This window comes from Palaemon carinicauda, chromosome 13 (genome assembly GCF_036898095.1).
Source record: "Palaemon carinicauda isolate YSFRI2023 chromosome 13, ASM3689809v2, whole genome shotgun sequence".
Taxonomy (NCBI): Eukaryota; Metazoa; Arthropoda; class Malacostraca; order Decapoda; family Palaemonidae; genus Palaemon; species Palaemon carinicauda.
Genome location: NC_090737.1, coordinates 71,047,975 through 71,067,611, shown reverse-complemented (window position 1 = coordinate 71,067,611; position 19,637 = coordinate 71,047,975). Strand labels below are relative to the sequence as shown.

At 37.1% G+C, this 19,637-nt stretch overlaps 1 protein-coding gene across 1 annotated transcript in view; it reads left to right on the top strand.

The window, feature by feature from the left end:
- Positions 1-13,608, top strand: part of LOC137651651 (uncharacterized) — a 128,930-nt gene extending 115,322 nt beyond the window's left edge. The window contains exon 8 of the mRNA XM_068384870.1: positions 1,986-13,608. The gene's annotated coding sequence lies outside the window, so the exon portion shown is untranslated. The remainder of the gene's footprint in view (positions 1-1,985) is intronic.
- Positions 13,609-19,637: the final 6,029 nt, after the last annotated feature.

The window sequence follows — 19,637 nt, the reverse complement described above, 5'->3', positions numbered from 1 at the left end:
CAGGACAGCATCGCTTGGTCTTTCCCGTCGGATCTCCATCGCATAAAATTTATCTTCGAGCATCGGCCGTAGTGTTTGGTTTTTTACGTGTTTTTTGCGTTAATCAGTGCAGAATTCAGTGAATAAGCAATGGGTACAAAACAAGCGAGTGCAAACAAGGGTAGTGAAAAGAAAAAGCGTATGATGACAATATAGATAAAGGTTTCTTTTAATATGGATAAAGGAGAAACAGTTGGCAGGAGATAGCGTGCCCGATACTATCATATGTGAAAAGGCCAGCAGAATCTACGATGACTTGAAAGGGAAGCAAGCAGCCCAGAGAGTGGAGACTTCGACGCCAGTGGAAGTCTTCAAAGCCAGTTATGGCTGGTTAGATAACTTTAAAAACGGACTGGGATACATTCGGTTGTGAGGCATGGGGAAGCAGCAAGTTCTGACTCGAAAGCCGCGGCAGTCTTCGTCACAACCTTTGCCTCGGTTATCGCCCAACATGACTACATCCCCCAACAAGTCTTCAACTGTGATGAAACTGGCCTTCTCTGGAAGGAGATGCCCAGGAGGACATTCATCACGGCAGAGGAGAAGAGACTACCGGGCCATATACCCATGAAGGATTGGTTAACTCTAGCCTTTCTTTTACTAACTTCCACTCCTCTAAATTACCAGTTTCTCTTACTTTCACTTCGTCATATGCCATTTTCAACCTTTCTTGATATTTACTTTTTACGCCCGGGTTTTATTAGCTCTTCAACCTTCACTAGCTCCCTTTTACATCCACCCACTCTATTCCCCCACTCTTTTGCTACAACTAATTTTCCTTCCACCAAAAAATGATCAGACATACCGTTAGCCATACCCCTAAACATGTGCACGTCTTTCAATCTTCCAAACATTCTATTAGTTATCAACTCATAATCCATTAATGCCCTTTCTACTACTCTTCCATTTGCCACTCTTACCCATGTATACTTGTTTTTATCTTTCTTTTTGAAAAAGCTAGAACCTATCACCATCTCTTGCTCAACACACATATCTACCAGTCTCTCACCACTCTCATTTTCGCCTGGTATGCCATACTTCCCAATGACACCTTCTACCTCTTCAGCGCCCACTCTAGCATTTAAGTCACCCATGACAACTACATACAGTAATTCCTTCTACCCAGGCCTTCTACACACCTAGTTAATTCATTCCAGAACTCATTTTGCTCTTCTTCACTTTTCTCACAACCTGGCCCATACGCACTAACAAAAGCCCAACATTCCCTACCCAACCTAACCCTTACCCACATTAACCTAGATGATATCTCCTACCATTCCACTACTTTACCTGTCATCCATTCACTCAGCAATAAAGCCACACCTTCTCTTGCTCCTCCCCTTTCAATCCCAGACACTACCAGACATTTCACCAAACAACACTTCACCTTTCCCTTTTATCTTTGTCTCACACAGAGCCTGTATATCCATCCTTCTATTCCTAAACATACCTCCAATCTCACATCTTTTTCTCTATCGTACTACATCCACACACATTCAAACACCCCAAAACTAGAGTGCGGGGAGCAGTCACTTTCCCTCCAGCTCCACCTCTTTGATGTCTCACAGGATTATAATACAGGAGAGGGGGTTCCCAGCCCCCTCATATCGTTCATTTTAGTCGCCTCTTACGACACGCAGGGATATGTTGGCGCTATTCTAATTGGTGTTATGCCCCCGCAGCCACAGGGGGCACATACATACATATATATATATATATATATATATATATATATATATATATATATATATATATATATATATATATATATATATATATATGTATATTTTTTTTTAATGAGCAATTATATTTAAATTATATTCTAGCTACACTGTATTCTATTTATTGTAACAAACAATATTTCACTTGTTACGGTATATATTTTTGCTTATGTACAGTAATTGAATACATTACTTTTTTTCATAATTTTTTTAACTTATTTGCAGGTGAAGGTTAAGTGCCTTGATATGTTGGTCTTGGAAACCAGGATGTAAATTGACACGTCAGCCTCCAGAGCATTCAATTGAATTTAGTGTGGGTATAACTATCATGTTATATGTTTGTGTTGTACAAATGTAGTTATCACATTTTGTACAATGGTTAACCAGGATACAACAGGATTTACTAGTATACAGCTGAGTGTCATAAGTATAGGTTTTATTTGTTGGCTGTTCACAGTTGTAATTGTTTATAGTTTAGAGGTAAATGTTATCAAATGAACAGAGTGGATTATAAAAAGCCAGTGAGAAATTGTTAGTGAATGTATTTCTGAAAATGAACATCAATCTTCATCCTTTTAAACTTGATTGTTTAATATAATCCAGTGTATGTTTTTATCTTAAGGATTTCTTAGCAATTCTGCTTTAAAGAGTAAAAGTCATTATATTTCTCCTATATGGTTTTATTTTTTATTTCTATAGACAATTAGAAGTTCAAATGACTCCTCAGCATTCAAATTCACCTCGCTTATATACACATTTTTAAAATGACAAGAGTAAATTGGTTTGGTGAGCAAGGTGGTCTGATAACTTATGATATTTTATTTAAAATTATATGAGTTTAAACATTTTATCAGTTTTACAATGCAGTACTGTATGTCAAAGAGATTAAAGTCATTGTGTTATTGTTTCTACATCCATTAGTTTTAGTCTGTTATTTCTCTTCAAAATGATATATTTGACATAAGAAACCACAGGTCAGTTATAATCTGAATTTGGTCAGTATATTGTCATTTGATAATTTTAGATAAAACAATATCCAGTTTTTTGTTACCTGATAATGTTATCCAGTGTTAGACACTTTTCTTAAATTTAGGCAGATAACTTCTTAATAAGCCTAGTGTTCTAAAATTAATTTATTTATCCATACATGAACTATGATACTAAATGTGATTATTGTATTGATTGTGATTTTTGTGTATCATTCATGTAATACCTCTAATTTAGGATTGATAATTATCCATATTGGTATAACAAAAAGACCTGTGCAGATGGACTTTTACTACATTGCTTGAGATTTAGAAGAGGAATGTTGTCACAGAAAAGTTATGCAAATATCTCGTCACATTTTACCACCCTCTTTGCAATTTTTAGACTTTTTACGTAAAAAAAAAAAACTTTTTCAGATTTTCTATCATTTTCATCAGGATATGATGGATAAGAGTTCTGTAAGGAATTATATTTTTAATACTAGATTTATAAGATTTGATTTTAAAAAAGCATCATGTAGTGCCAAGCTTTGTAACTTGGAAGTTAGGTAGAATGAAAAGACAAAGTCCAGTCTTTTGAGGGGCGTATTGGCACATTAAACTGAAATCACTTTTGCATGTAATCTGCTTTTTTATTTTAAAAAATTTTCTTACCATTTGCCAATTTAATTGCAAAGATGTAGCTGTATATATTGATGTATTATATTATTTGTTTCTTGTTTTTTTTTTAAATAGGTGCAATTGCATACTATTGTATAAATGTGTTCTTGTTTTTCTGATATTGTTTTCTTACATTTGGTGCAAAAAGTTCTAGATCACAAAAACCTTTTTTCTTTCTGAATTTGATTTCAGAAGAAAGGGCTTCTCTTTTTTTTTAATTTTTACATGTAGTATTTAGTACATGCATATTATGATGATTATTGCAGTACAGTATAACCGTTTATCATTGGCTCCTTTTTTTGTGTGCATTAAATGTGATTATTATGTATACAAAACCTTCATGTAAATAGATTTATATGAATCATATATCCTTACATTAAACTGAAATGAATTATAGAAAAAAAAATCGTGGCTCCCATTATTACTAAAAAGGCTGTTTGCTGATGCATACACAAACACATTTATTTCATGTACCACAGTACCTGTGCTTCTGATGAACAGGAAACTGCTATTTCATTGCCAAAAGAGGGAAACATGTTTGGAAGTATGCAAAGTTAGTCGATATTAATCTGTGCTGTTGTTTAATTCCCGGAGAATAACATATATGGCAGCTGATTTATGTCCAGTTAACAATTTTTCCTTTCATTTGAATCATATTCAAGACTTGGTTTTCATACCACATGTCCAATGTATTACTGCCTCATTATCATTTAGGAGCTTTTGTTCCAAACAAATTAAATTTTGTTTATTTTTCATAATTTTATAACCATCCTCATTACTTACTGTTCTCCCCATTTAATTCCATTTGTTATGCAGCTACAACAGTAAATGACTTGGTAATGCTTTTGAAATACTTCCCTCACAAAAAGTTCCCAAGCTCATATATTTTATCATAATTTTAGTTTCTCCATAGAAACTCATTGTCACACCACTCCACTAAAGTAGAACTCTTCCTTTAGTGATTTTATATTTAAATTCTTGGATCTTAATGCCTCTCAAATTGTGCAAGTTGCATGACAAATACAAATGGTTACAAGTTTTACCCAAATTTTATCAGTAAGATGGTTAACTGGTAAATTCTTTGGTCTCTTTGTTTTTCACCTTTTGAACTTCCTGTACAGTATATTGATACCTATGTAGGTTCATGATGAGAAATTTATTTTACTAAATATTAAAGCATACCAAGCCATACTTGGACAGTTTCTTTGTTACTTAAACCTCTCTTTTAGTTGAAATTATATGGGTGCTGATTAGAATCCTAATGTAACAGTACAGGCACACCAGCAGATGAATGGATAACACAAACTGTTCTTTACAAGACAGTCATTTAAGTAAACAGTTTCTTGCTTTTCTTGATTCTCTCATTTAACCCTACATGAATATACTGTACCGTGAAAACTAACACATCAGAACATATGTAACTAAAATATCTTACATCTTGAAAGTTACAACTACAGTAATTTGAATATGAATTTTAAATAAAAATTTTCTTTATCTTAAGACCTTTTTGAAAACTACATTTCACACAATTCTATAATGAGTAATTTTATTTTATGCTAAGTAGAACTAGGTTAGTTATATAACAAAATATTAGTCTGGTTACCTTATCAGTGTCAGTGATATACTGATAGGAATTTGCTGATTTTCTGGTATTGTTAAATTTATAAATATTTATTCTGTGTATACATACTTCATTTTGAAGAAAGTAAATTCTACCTGCAACATACTCAGTTAATACATAGAGAGGACACTGCTGCATTTAATTTGACTGAATACTCTTGGTTGCCATTGGTTTTTTAAATTTTATTTTGTCTGAATGATATTTGAAAATTATCTATACATTAAGATAAGTATTTTCCTTTGGTTAATTAATGCCTGTATATTAGGGGTTTTTCCGTTGCATTTTTATGCTGAAAAAAAATATTTGCTTTGACAGGCTTTAAATTATTGCTTAAGCATAATAGAATATTGAATGATTATCAACTGGTGCCAAGTATGTAATCTTTTATATGCTTAATATCAGGTTGGAGTATATTGATGGCTGTATTCAGGTTACTATATTCATTATATCTTATATCTTGGCTAACAGTATTAAACTGAAAGACTATGAAAATCATTTTGATTTGATTTAGATTAAGGTGTTATTAATTACTTTTTTATTTAAATAAGAACATTTTTATTGCCAACAAAAATATTCTAAAAATTACATGTTTATGTTAAGGGAGTAGGCCATTTTGTATTTAAGAATTGGAAACTACAGTTTATACACATTTTGCTTATGGACCTCCATTGATGTTCATATAGCCTCTTCTCCAGAAGCTCAGTTCAATCAATACTTATCCATAGAATTTTAAATTTTCCCAATTCTCTTTCCGTTCTGTAAATTCATGCTCTTTACAAATGAAAGGAATCTTCTACCGGTAAGTGTTAAGAAACCTAGAACTGGCATGCCAAATACTGTCTCCTCAGTTCCAATTCTCTTTCCATTCTGTAAATACATGCCATTAACAAAGGAATGGAATCTTCTAGCAGTAAGTGTCTCCTCAGTTTTTATGCCGTTTTGGCTGTGGTCACACGTTCTCCAGATTGTTTACATACTGTACTGCGCATTAAGTTGTCTTCCCCAGGTTTCATTAGCACTTACTGCTTGGAATGTACAAAGGAATTGTTTCTGAGAGGTCATGATCTGCATTCCCTTTGTGTATCGTACTGTAAGGGCAATGCTATTATTCAAATATTCATTATGAAGAGAGTGTTTTACTCTTTGTATTGCTCATGGAAAAGTATGTTTCATTTGTTACCGATCAATTTAACAGTTGTGAACACAAGGGAAACTTGTAGTTAGTTCAGGGGAAATCCAGAGACGACTAAGCTCGTTGGTTATAGCGGGGATGGCGATTATAATGATACACCTCCAAATTCAGACAACACACACGTTCAGCCATCTTTTTATAGTGCTGAGGTTCACAAAATCTCAACATCACTTGCTTCCCTTATTAAGATTTAGGAGTCCAGTGAATCCTCTTTTAATGATTTTAATTCTGGTCCTTCACACCCTGCTGCCAAACCTAACCCAACATCCCAAGGGCAATCTTTTGTTAATAGAATTTCATTCAGTGAAAGTTCTGAAAGTACGCTGAGCACTAGATATTTGATAGCCTCACAGAGCATTGAATTCTTCATATAATTTAATTTCTTCTACTACCAAACTCTTGCAAAATTGCAATCCTAGTCACACGGGGTTATGGTGGCCTGATAGTAGCGTCCTTGCATGGTGATTGCCAGACTGGGGTTCAAGTTATGCTCAAACTTGTTATTTCCCGTGGTCGCTGCAACCTCACCATACTTGTGAGCTAAGGATGGAGGGTTTGGAGGAGCCTTTAGGTCTATCTGCTAAGTCATCAGCAGCCATTCCCTGGCCCTCTCTGTTCCTAGCTTGGGTGGAGAGGGGTTTGGGCGCTGATCATATGTAATATGGTCAGTCTCTAGGGCATTGTCCTGCTTGATAGGGCAATGTCACAGTCCCTTGCCTCTGCCATTCATGAGCTTCCTTTAAAATACAACCACATTGTGAGAAGTCAAAGTGGGTTGTTTTGATTCTAATGTCCCTACACTCACTAAAGTAATTGTTTCTAATCAGTCTCATATTACTTATGTGGATGGTGTGACACACTGTATGATTCCTTCAAATTCGGGTGGGTTGAAGAAAGTTTCAATAAAAATCAATCTTTTTCATGTTTCAGCTGGCGTCAATGACCTTAGATGTCAGGATGCCCGAAAACTTTAAATCAATCAATCATGTTTCAGATGACAGTATACACCATTCTCTTGCAGGATCAGCCCCTAGTTTATCTCAGGATAACATTACCTGGGGTTAGTGTAAGCATGAAAACTTTTACAGTAAATCAAAAACGAGTCCTCTATGCACTCCTACAATTACCCCCTTTTTGAATGGTAGGCTAAACAAACCAAGAAACAGCTGATTTTCACATGGCTCATCAACTCGAAAGACATGATGAAAGTAAGGAAATATAGCCTTTTCTTGTAAACAAATACCATAATAAGTTGATCAAGGTTCAGAAGCATCTTATTCTACCAAATTGAAAAAGTGGCTACTTCCAAGACAGTTTACACGCCACAATTTCCAACTTCTCGATGGACAGAAACTTACAATACAGAAAGATGAAGGCGAAATATCCATTAGATATCAATTTCTTGGTTGGTAGATTCAATATATGGTTCTTTCATATTTAGGTAAGGCTAGCATTTCAGATACATGTTTAAGCCTTATGCCTTCTATAATACAGACAGTGCTGTATTAACCCCTGACAGGACTTTGAGGCTTTGAGCTTCTTTGGGCCCCTCGACATTATCATCATCATTAGCTAAGCTATATCCCCCAATGCCCTCTCATCAACATATTTCACGCTCTCTTTTCATACAATTAAAATAATATTACAACTGAAGTTTTTACTGTTAACACTTTAAAAGGTAAAAAGTTGCATAAGCTCTTGCTTTTGCTGGGTCACTAGGCTTCAGCCTAGTCTTCCTTATGGATGATGCGGCCCCGAATACAGAGATGAACCGACTGGGGTAAGCTCATCTGTTGCATTATACTGTTATACTTTTCAATTTGATTTCCTGTCTTGTCCCCATCATTGCTCCTCTTAATCAAAATCTTTAAACACCTGTTGCAAGTTGGTTGACTTACAGAGATACTATTTGTGGGTAATCAAATAGAGATTGTTCTTAAATCACTTTGCTTAGCAGTTTTATAAGTGTTTATTGAGTTTTAATGGACTACCCTGCTAGGCATGTTTGCATTCTTGCATGTTTTAAATAAATAGACATATCCTCCTTTCATATTTTGATAAATGTTTATTGCATTTTAAGCTATCTTCCTTGCTGAATATTATTTCTTTACAGGGAAAGCACTACATTTTAAATATACATTGTGAAGAGTACAATGCTGTAAACAGAATGACTGATGTTAGCTTTCATAATGGCCAAAAAGCAAGACAAGTTAATGGTGAGCATAGAGATTAGTTGTCTTTTGCAGAGTGGAAAACAATATGACAGGCCAATATTCCCTTACTTGTCAAGTCAGTGATGAGTTTTTAAGATCTTAATTTATTTACACTCCTTTTTTATGATAGAAGGCCACAGTTGTTGCAGGCAAGTCTGACATGCCTGCCCAGTTGTTTACACTAGTCTTACTTCCATAGTAGGGGTTCTGAATGTTCGCTGTGCCTTACAGAGTCGTGTTCCTCTCGTAAAATCTCTATTTCCTTTAACTACTTTAGGTTCTTATGTAGCTAAGCCCTTGCTTTCTGCATATCTAGATTGCAAGGCAGAAGACTGAATGCAATAGGGATTCTTATATACTTCTTACGAAAGTAAGCGCATTTAAGCCACATTGTTTTTATTTTGGGAGATGGCGTCTCAGATTGTAGATGCTCTGTAATTCTTATTCAATCGAATCTTTATAAATATTCGGAGTTTACGTCACATTCCGAACGATGGTGTAATTCTGTTCACTTGTAAGTTTGGCCACTAGCTCATCACAGGGTTTCTTTAAGTGGGTAAATTTTAACATGAGTTGTTTTATTACCCTCGCGAGTATGCCTATCATGAAGCTGTGAATAGTATAGTGGGTTAGTTGTGTTTAGGGAAGAACTTTAGTTAAAAATAAGTAAAAGTTTAGTTCACAGATATTGCACAACTATTTTAGGGACATGACAATAAGGTGGAAGTTAAGTGGTTCTGAAATCTTAGTGTAAACCCTCTCTTATAAATCTTTGTTCCCCCTTTCTATTGTTGATAAGTCTAAATTGTTATCACTATTACGATAAATGGTTGTTATTTTAGTTTCGTTTAGTCTCAAGTCGTAAATGCCTCAAAAGCATTGTGACTGGTATCAGTGTAGTCTGTTATCTATCCTAGTTATAAATTTCATTACAATATCCCCCTTTGAGTACATCGTTGTCCATCAAAAAAGTACCTCTACATTCAGGTTTTACAAGCTAAATTACTAATTCCTGTTGGGTTAATAAGCTCGGAAAGGTTTTCAAAGTACTTTTCTTTGCAGTTAATTCTAGTGCTATAGAAGGATGTATTTAAATAGGAACGGCTAGGCTTGTTGACTATAGAGGGATTGATAACACTGCTTTTACTCCAGTGTTTGTTTTTGCTGCTGCCTATGTAATTAGTTTGTTCTATTAGGATTTTAAAACTAATAACTTCCTTGTGGTAGCTCAGAAAGTCATTTCATTCTCAGTTTAAGGTAATATTTCACCCCTACCCTTTTTAAACCCTAACCTATATCCTCAAGAGGTAGCTAGTGGTTTTTAATGCACTTTTTAGTAATGTCCAGTGATACACATTATCTACCAGATCCAAGCTTTTAGTAAAGTCTAGAGACATCTACCAGATCCAAGCTAATTCCCACATTTCTAGCCAATCTGTTAGACACTTATAATTTGAGGGGCTTAAACCGAGACAGTAGCCCAGATTCCTATATTTCTCCTTTCATTACAAAAGTACTTCAAATTCCATACTTATCTCGCAAGATGCCAGTTAGATATTTTAGTATTCCTCTCGTGAAATAACTTTACTTATTATCAGCCCACTGTTTGCCATGGTCCAACAGATGCCAAACATTTTTAGCATTTCTGCAAACAGCTCCTTTCTGACCACAGAAATAATATTTTACAGAACTGTAGCACCTGTTTTTAGAGTGTACAAGGTTGCTGTACAAAATCAATATGCACAAAACAACCCCTCTCAAAGCCGATAAATTCAAAACTATCAGTGCTAATTCTGACCGAATGGAGACTATACACCGTATCCTCAGAAACAAAGGTTTTCAGTAACCCTTTAGACCAGGCATGGGCAACTATTTGTCAACTGAGGGCCACATTTTACTATATCCAAGTGAGATACACATTTGCAAGAAATATTACTTGCCCATCATACCATATAATGATTTTTTTGCCATTCTTCTTAGTTTTATTTGTCTTACTATGAAAGTTTACATACAGTTGACATCTTTCATTATTTCTTAATGATAATAATAATGATTACAGGTGTAAATAAATATCGTTTTGATAACCCAGAAAGCCTTGGGGACCGCAGATTACCCATACCTGCACTAGAATTCCTATTATAGATTCTGAAAGACAATCAACCAATTTCAAAGAAAATTGAATGTTTATTTTGATTGGTACAAAGCTAAGAGTTCTGTCCAGTTTCAGTCATTAAAGGATTTAGAACAATTCTTAATTCTATGCTTAAGCATCGGGGATTAGATCTTTCCCTTTCATGTATGATAGGAGTTGTATTTTATCAGTGAATGTTAAAAAGCATTCAGTAGTAAGACCAATTTTCTGGAATTTGGCCTGTTGGCATTAGCTTTGACTAAAAATACAAGTGAACTGCAAGTGTTGTCTGTCAAGTTAGGCTTTGAGAAACACAATATAATTTTCTCTTTTACCATCTTCAGAGCCAGAAATTATTTTCAGGCTATAAGTCAGCCTCAGTTCTTTCACATTTCATTAGAAATGGATGAAGGCAGTCCAGAAGAAAACTAGTTTCTTTGTCCAGTAAGAGCTGTACAGTTGTATTTTAAATAAACTGAAGGTAATAGAGATAGCCTCCCTAATTTGTTTTGTGGGATTAAGGTCCCTAATCATCCATTGACCAAAAATGAAGTCTTTCCTAGCAAAAATATTGGGTCACAAGCTTGCAAGGAATTAAAACCAAAGATAATAAAAGGCTTGAAAATGAAGGTACATAATATTAAGAGTGTAACAACTTCCCTAACTTTTTAAGTATCTTTGGAAATAGTTTAAGTAGCAGCTCATTACCTTACCAAGTTGGTTTTCACCAAACATTTATCGTACAGAAGCATGGCTTGCTTATGAAAACCAATGGGCTCTAGACCCCATAGTTGGTGCAGGGGACGTTGCGTAAGTAACTTCAAGTTCAGTTAATTTACTCTGTTCTTATTAATGAAAATATGGGATTGTATTTAATATTCTATTTATAATCATTCATAAGTATCAGTCAGATAAAAAGCAACATTTAGAGGCAATCTACAGTGCAGTTTTTTTTTAATTTCTTTAATAGACAATCTGTATTTTAAATGGTTTATTGGAAATAATTTAGACCAGATTAATTATCCTTGACCTGATTGCATTACTTATACTGTACTTAAAATTTTCCGTTTTTCTTTTTCCCGTCAATTGTGCCCCACCTCCAACCGAGTATGGGAGGAAGGAATATGAACATCATAGAAATAAACAGAATTTATTTCTATACTCACCTGATGTTCATATACATGCCCACCCTCCTCCCCTTTGACTCAGAGTATCAAGATAATTTCGACTTCGAAACTTAATACAAAAGGCAGATGGCACATCAGTTCTGGGCTTCTTACCCTTTAGTGTTAGAGTGTTCCATTCCTTTAATAAGAGCCTTTATTTACTGAAGGGAGAAAGACTGTAAAATTTTTATGAGTAAGTGTCGACTAAACTGAGCTTCTGGAGAAGAAGCAATAAGAACTAAAGGTGACTGTAGAAATAGGAAATTTTGCTTGAAATTTTTTTCCAAAGGAAATCTTTTGAATATTATTCATATATGTCTTGTGTAATAACTTCTATATTATGTTCAGTATGTTGTTTTTATGTACAATTTGTTTACATCTTCATAATTTTTTTTTTATTTTATTCGGATATCTTTTTTGTTTTTCAAGTTTGATAAATTTGAGATTAAAGAATATCCCTGAGTAATTTCATTCCTTCTACTATTTGTGACATATAAGTAACTTTATATTTAAATATTTTATTTAAATATTTTACAAGGAGTCCTCTATATTTACCGTTTATTCAGTATTAATTTGCTGAAGTGTGTTCCCTTTAAAATATTATAATGATAAGCACATCATCAATTAAAGGTTTGGAAGTAGAACATCAGATTCTATAGTGAATATTCTACGTTCTCCATTTTTATCTTGGATAAATTTCCCTGCTTTCCCTATTTATGTCTGTGAGCTTGTAGGATTTTGCTTTTCCAACTGGGTCAAAGCTTGACTAGTACTAATAGTACCTGTCAAATGTTGTGTGGATAGGCAGTTATAAGAAAAACTTAACATTCATTATAAAAAAATTGTTCCTCACTTTTCAGGTATTTAATTTGTTTTATAATTTGTTCATTATTAGTTATTGTGCAAGTATTATATCTGAGCGGTGCTTTGTAGCTTAAAATGTTGTTATTGCTGAAATATGCTGTCAGCTGCTTAGAAAATTGTACAAGCAATGAATACCCTTAGCCATTGTAAATACAGTAGACCCTGCCTCGTTCACCAAGATTTTGAGTATGAAGTGGTTTTTTTTTTTTTTTTTTTTTTTTTTTTTTTTGGTGTATGCAATTCCTTGGGAACTTGGTATTGTGATGTGTAGGGAAAGCAAGGAACAAAATTTGAAACTTTAGCATACATCAACATCTATTACTGTTTTTTGTTATTACCCAATTTTTTATGATAAAATTTAGATTAAATTCTCTTTATTTTTCTTCAATTAATGGTATAAATTTAAGATAGGGTAAATGAGAGAAGTACCATTAGCCAACAAATGGATAATAAAATCTGTGAGATGTAGTAATTTATGTGTTCACCTACTACTTTCCCATCTAGTCAGTTGGGTGCCAAAGACTTGTGGTGGTGGTATAAATAATGTTAATATCTTATGCCAATACTTTATTAGTCACCGGCAGTTTCTTTATGTGATTTTAATATATGAAACTACACTTACTTTTGGTTATACAGTTATTTTTGATAATTGGACCATGACTTGTGTATAATACCTTAACTGTAGATCTTTAGAGGCATCATACCCTGTACTGATTTTTTTGTTCACTTCTTTAGCACCCTAGATATGCAGAAAATCTAGTTTCTATTTAAATTAATTTAGCTGCCCATGAGCTTTCGACCTTTTTTCATCAATATTTCAGTGTTAAGAAATGTAACACTTGTCATTTTCATATATATATATATATATATATCCAATCTTGTAATGTCAATTTTTTCATACAATCTATTCTTGATTTCATGCCTTATCTCATTTTAATGGGAAGTCACAATCCTCAGAGAATTCAGAAATTTGTTTCCGACATTTAATTGGTGTGAAAATACAAGATGATATTATCCTATCTTATTATTTATCCTTAATTTTTGTTGGTTTGGTTTACTTATTGTGAATTCATATATATTTTATTAAATTTCTTTTTTACATAATTTGAAGCATTTTTATTACTACTGTTTAAAGTTAATTATTTTTTAAATTATTAGATTTGAACAATTTTTTCTTCATTGGAACCTCATTGTTTCGATATTCCTTTAATTTAAGAGGTTGGTCTACTGCTTCTTTGTAAGCCTAAGCTTCAATTTCTTCTTTTTTCATTGAGATAAACCATTGAAAAAACATAAAGAAACAGTTCATTAAAAAGAAATTTTATCAGAATCTCAAAATTTTAAGTGTAAGGACTTCTGTTATATTATGATTATAATATTCATTAAAAACAACATAATTTAGGGCATCCATATTAGAAGTAATTAGAATTTAATTCATGGGTCTAGTTAAAATGTTTGTTAATCATAAAATGGATTTTGAGCAAAGTGAAAAATCTATTTTTGGGCGAGATAGCCATGTCGTCCTGATGGAAGGTTCCTTAAGGTAGCTTTCTAAGGGATATTTTGGTAGTGATACTCCCAGAGAATTAACCATAGGTCTCCAGAATTCTAACTCCTGGCGCGAGTATCCTTAATATATCTGTAAGGATATCGCATAATATCAGGGGACGTATTTTTTGATAAGACACAGCAATCCTCACCCTGAATAGATTTTACTCTTTGAGGGGGAAGAGTGGCAAACGAAGGGGAGCCGTTATCAAGGTACCCGGTGGACCTCCTCCCTGCATTTAAGCAGGAATAGTCGCAGATAGAGTAGTTTCGGGTGGGGTCATTTTAAGAAAGAAGGGTGGGTCCATCAGGATGACATGGCTATCTCACCCAAAAATAGATTTTTTGCTTTGCTCAAAATCCGTTTTTTGGGCTCAGCCATGTCGTGCTGATGGAAGCTTACCAGAGAATCAACTTGAAAGTACTATATCTGTGGGTTTGTATAAGTGCCTTTACTTTGAATGAGTTCCTTATATGGTCTCCTTGACCTTTATATATGACATTACCGTTATCTGTCATATCCATTAAGCTTGGAACTAGCTTAGGGCTTCCTGCCCCCTGCAGGGAAAGTGTAGACTTCGACTATAAGGATTCAAAGTTTGTATCTCCATAGGGACAGACGGTAATTCTTTGAGATTACCCTTCTCGTACCTTGGAAATCTGTACTCTGATTTTAAGTTGGGCCCTTCTAGGGTTTAATTAAAACTCTAGTATGCTTTATTCGTCTGTAACTGAGATAGCAGCAATAAGACGTAAATACGTTTAGTATTTTACCTTGTAACTAGATTATCAAATGTAGTTACAATCAGGTATGAATCTGATCCAGCATTGAAAACACATCAGGGTCCATATTTTCTCTTGTCGAGAAATATGTTTCATCGAAATGATGCCACTCAATGGAGATGTGAAACCAAATCTGACTGATTTGTACAGATTTTGGAAAAGCATGAACACCGTGACGCAACGTTCACTCGGCACTGATGTTATCTGTCAGATGTGCACCTGTATGGAACAGTGTGTTAATCATCGATGTGATTTGCACTCGAGGGTAAATGTACCCATGCACCCGATGCACTGGAAAGTCCCAAAGCAGTTCACTGTTCATCGCAGCGCTAGACGACGGGTTTTTTAACACTACCCGCCGCCACCACAACATGTTTTATTTCATGTACTTGCTTCGTATAGTGTCTGTAAAAGATCTGGTTGATCTCCACCCAGTGTATGAGCAGTCTACCAAAGCTCCTGTGTTGGAAGAAGTTCCGTGAAGAAGCAATTTTCTTCGGATCGTGACATGCGGGTGAGCTGTCAGGATCCGCTCTGCGAACAAGTAGGTGAGCATTGCTCTCAGTTATTTTAGGGATAGATTTTAATCCTGAGGTTTCACCTCGGAAGAGCTGTCCTTCCTTGAAGTCTGAAGTTCAACGAAGATAGACCTTAAGACACACTACTGGGCATAGAGAGACATCTTCCTTCAGTGGGCAGATTCTCCAAGGACCCCACCTCTTGATGGGTAGCTCGTTCTTGGCCAGAAAGGCAGGATCAGGAAAGGGGTTCAGTTCTGGTTAGAAACTGAATATGGCCTACATTCCTGATAGGGCCAATATTTCACTAACTCTAGCCCCTGAGGCTATTACGAACAGAAAATTGACTTTCTGTGTTAGCTCCTATAGAGTACAATCCTAATTGTTTAGGTACGAAGCGTAGTGCAAGACTTTGACCAACGACCATGTAATGGGCTTTGGAGGGGTTGCTGGCTTGAGTCTAGTGCATGCTTTGGCACCTTATAGAAGGTTTCGCTAGTGAGGTCCAGCTCAAAGGTGTATAGAAGAGGTCTAGTCAGGGCCGATTTACACGCGGTTATCGTAGTGGAAGTCAGGCCTTGTTCAAGTAGTAAATGAAGAAAGAGAGACAGAAATCTGTTGAAAATTTCTGTTGGTCCCCTTGTTCTCACAAGGGATACCCATTTCTTCCAAAACAATTCACATTGTCTCCTGGTTGAACTTGACTTGTACTCTACAATGAAGTCGGCCTCATTCTTCGAGATCCCAAAATTTTGTTCGCTGCTATGGTGAAAAAATGAGATGCAGGTTGTTGGTTCTCAAGGGTGAAATGTAAACAGTCGACTTCTGCACCAGTTTGGATAAAACTGGGTTTGGCAGAGGAAACAGCTTCAGTTTCAATTCTAGAACTAGAGGGAACCAATTGTTTTTGGGCCATTTGGGGGGCCACTACAGCAGCTGTTCCTCTGAAGGATCTTAGCTTGTCGAGGACTTTTAGCAGGAGATTGGTTGGTGGAAACAGGTAAATCTGATTCCATCCATTCCAGTCGAGAGACATGGCGTCTATCGCTTCTGCTTAAGGTTCTCGTAAGGGGCTACATAACGAGGTAGTTTCTTGTTGTCGCTCGTTGCGAAGAGGTCGATCTGCAGTTCCGGGACTTTTATCGAAAATAAGGGAGAATGAGTCTGCGTCTAGGGACCATTCTGTCTCTATCGGCTTTCGCCTGGATAGAGCAGCCGACGTCACATCACGGAACCCTTGAAGGTGAACTGCTGATAAATGCCATCTTCTCTTCCTTGCCAGGCGGAAGATGGCTAACATCACATGATTAATTTGAGGTGAACTCGAGCCTTGTCGATTTAGACATATTACTATCACCTCGTTATCGAGGACCAGTCTGATGTTGACTGCTCTGCGAGGGGATAGTCTCTTCAACGTCAGGAAGACTGCCATAGCCTTCAAGATGTTGATGTGAAAGTTTTTTGAACTGGAGTGATCAATTTCTTGCACTTTCATTTCATGCAAATGACCTCCCCATTCTTCCAGGGAGGCGTCCGTGTGTATCACCACTGATGTTTGTGGTGCTTGCAAGAAAATTATCTGTGCTAGGCTCTTATTCGTTGACCACGGCCTTAATAGCGTGTGCAATCGGGTTGGTGTCAACCTTGTTGATCTCTTCGAGCGTTTGATGCGTATCTTCTCCAGACTCCTGACGCATCCTTTAGCTCTGCTTCTAGCACCGGGTCTGTCACTACTGCGAACTGGAGAGAGCTCAGTACTCTTTCCTGTTGGCGTCTTGAAATCCTCTTGTGTTCGATTAATCTCTTGACAGATGCCGCTATTTCTCTCCTCTTCTTTAATAGAATGGAGAGGTGGTGTTACTGCAAGTTCCCATGGAATCCTAACCATTGAAACTTGTGAGCTGGAGAAAGGCAAGACTTCTAGCAATTGATCTTGAAGCCCAGGTGTTCCAGGAACTGGATCACCTTTCTGGCCGCTTGCAGACAAGTAGTCTTGGATGCTGCCTGCACCAGCCAATCGTCCACGTATGGTACTACTTGTACTCCTTCGGAGCATAGTTGCTGGACGATCTTGTCTGCTAGCTTTGTGAATACCTTTGGGGCTATGTTTAGTCCAAAGGGCATGGCTGTGAAGACATATTTTGTCTTCTGTAGCCTGAATCCTAGGTATGAGAAGAGGGGGCGACTGACTGGTAGGTGCCAGTAAGCATCTGCTAGGTCTATTGAGACTGCGTACGCCCCTTTTTGGTAGAAGGGTCCTTATGTGTTGCAATGTAAGCATCCGGAACTTGTTGTTCTCAATGAACTTGTTGAGTGGAGAAAAGTCTAGAATGACTCTGGGTTCGTCCGAGTCTTTCTTGGGAACACAAAACAGCCTCCCCTGGAATTTTGATGGACTTCGCTTTTCTCATTACCTTCTTATTCAAGAGCTCTGAGATATATTCTTCCAATAAGGGGGTGGAGTGTTGGAAGAGTTTTGGAAAAGTGGGGTGGATTTTTGTTCCCTTTCCAACCAAGTCCATTCGTGATTAAGCTGTGGACCAGGGATCGAAGGTCCAACGATCCTGAAAGTGGAAAGTCTGCCTCCTACCTAGAACCTCTCATTGTTTAAAGGTTCCTGAGGACTTGTTTCCGTGACCGCGTCCTCCTCCACCCTTGGGGGGTTTTCGGAGGCTCCTCTTTTTGGGCCCTTACCTTTGTAGGGCCGAAAGGTGGTCGAGGTCACGGTCGGAAATTGTGCAGTTCTAATGAAGATTTCCTCCTTGAGGACATGCTCCACTTTTGGAGAAGGTTCCTATTGTCCGTGGTGGCTTTGGCATTGACTTCTTGGACCACTTCCTGTGGGAAAGGGTCTTCACCCCAGATACATGATGAAATCAGTTTTCTGGGTTTGTGTTTCACCGTTGTTGCGGCAAACACATGCTCTCTACAGGTCCATTTTTTACCTGAGAAAAGCATACAAATCCATCACAAGGGTGGGGTGTTATTTAAGGCCTGCACACATTTCCAAGCAGTTCTGATGAGACAGGGAGATGGCAAGACTATCTTTTGTCTCCTGTTCCCTTCCAAAAGATCGTTTGGTAACTTTGGAAGGTTCTCATTAAACTGCTGGCCTGCTATCTCCAGATCCAACTTCGAGACGGAGAAGGTTAGATGTACCTCTTTCCACTTCTCCTTGCAGGTGGGCATAGCTAGAGATAATGGTTTGCATTTCTCCAGGATTGGGAAGGGTTAGCCCTCTTCGACTGCTCTCATGACACAGTCTAGGGCTTTCTGAAAGGGGGAAGGCTCTGGAGAAAGGAGCAATGAAGATTGGGTGCTTCTTGCTCAATGCTGAGACTTTGGAGTTAATATACCTGGCTCCTTTCTGGGTCTTGATAAGGATGGCTTGTGCCTTGTCATGTTCGAAGACAATGACTTCCTTTGGTATAGTCTCCTCGCAGGATGTAGGTTCATCTCACAGTCTCACGTAGCAATCTGGGTACACTGAAAGCTGGGCCAGAATTGAAGCTCTTCAAGGGATTTGAACCCCAATTTCTCGGATATATAAAGCTTCCCATTCAACATGGGCATGTGTTCCGTCTACCTCCAGGGGTTGGTATCGGAACAGTGAGGGAGGTCAGATATTTTAAGGGGCTTAGCGGAGCCCCTGGAAGCGCCGGGGCGTTTCCCTTCCTGTACCTCTCTCTTCATCTCTATGAGATCTTGCTTATTCTCCTCTTGTTCCTTCCGGAACCGTGTCAACATCTGCTGGATCGACTCTAGGAGCGCTTCACTCCTGCCGACCTGTCTAGCCAGTTGGGGAGTTGGGGCTGAAAAGGTTGACGGCATAGGTTGATATGCCGGCACAGTGAGCTGAGGGACCTCAGTCACCGTCGAAACAGATCCTTTTTCCTCTGTGGGTGGTTGAACCACTCCTTATTCAGGGCCTTCTTGCAGTAGGTCCTGTCCAGGGTCAATGGACACCTTCGACATCCATTCTTGGTGGATGTCCAAGCCTTGCAGTGCCTTGTTGATATCCGCATCCACTGTCCGTTGGATAAAGGGAGGCTGGACCTGTACCTGAGGCACAAACGTATTCGATTGAGCCTTAGGGAATAGTAGACACTTCAAAGATTTGTTAGGTAGGTAAGGTCCTGGAGAGTTCTTCTGGAAGCCTCATACTCACCTTTGAAGGGTTTCCCTTGCTGTATCC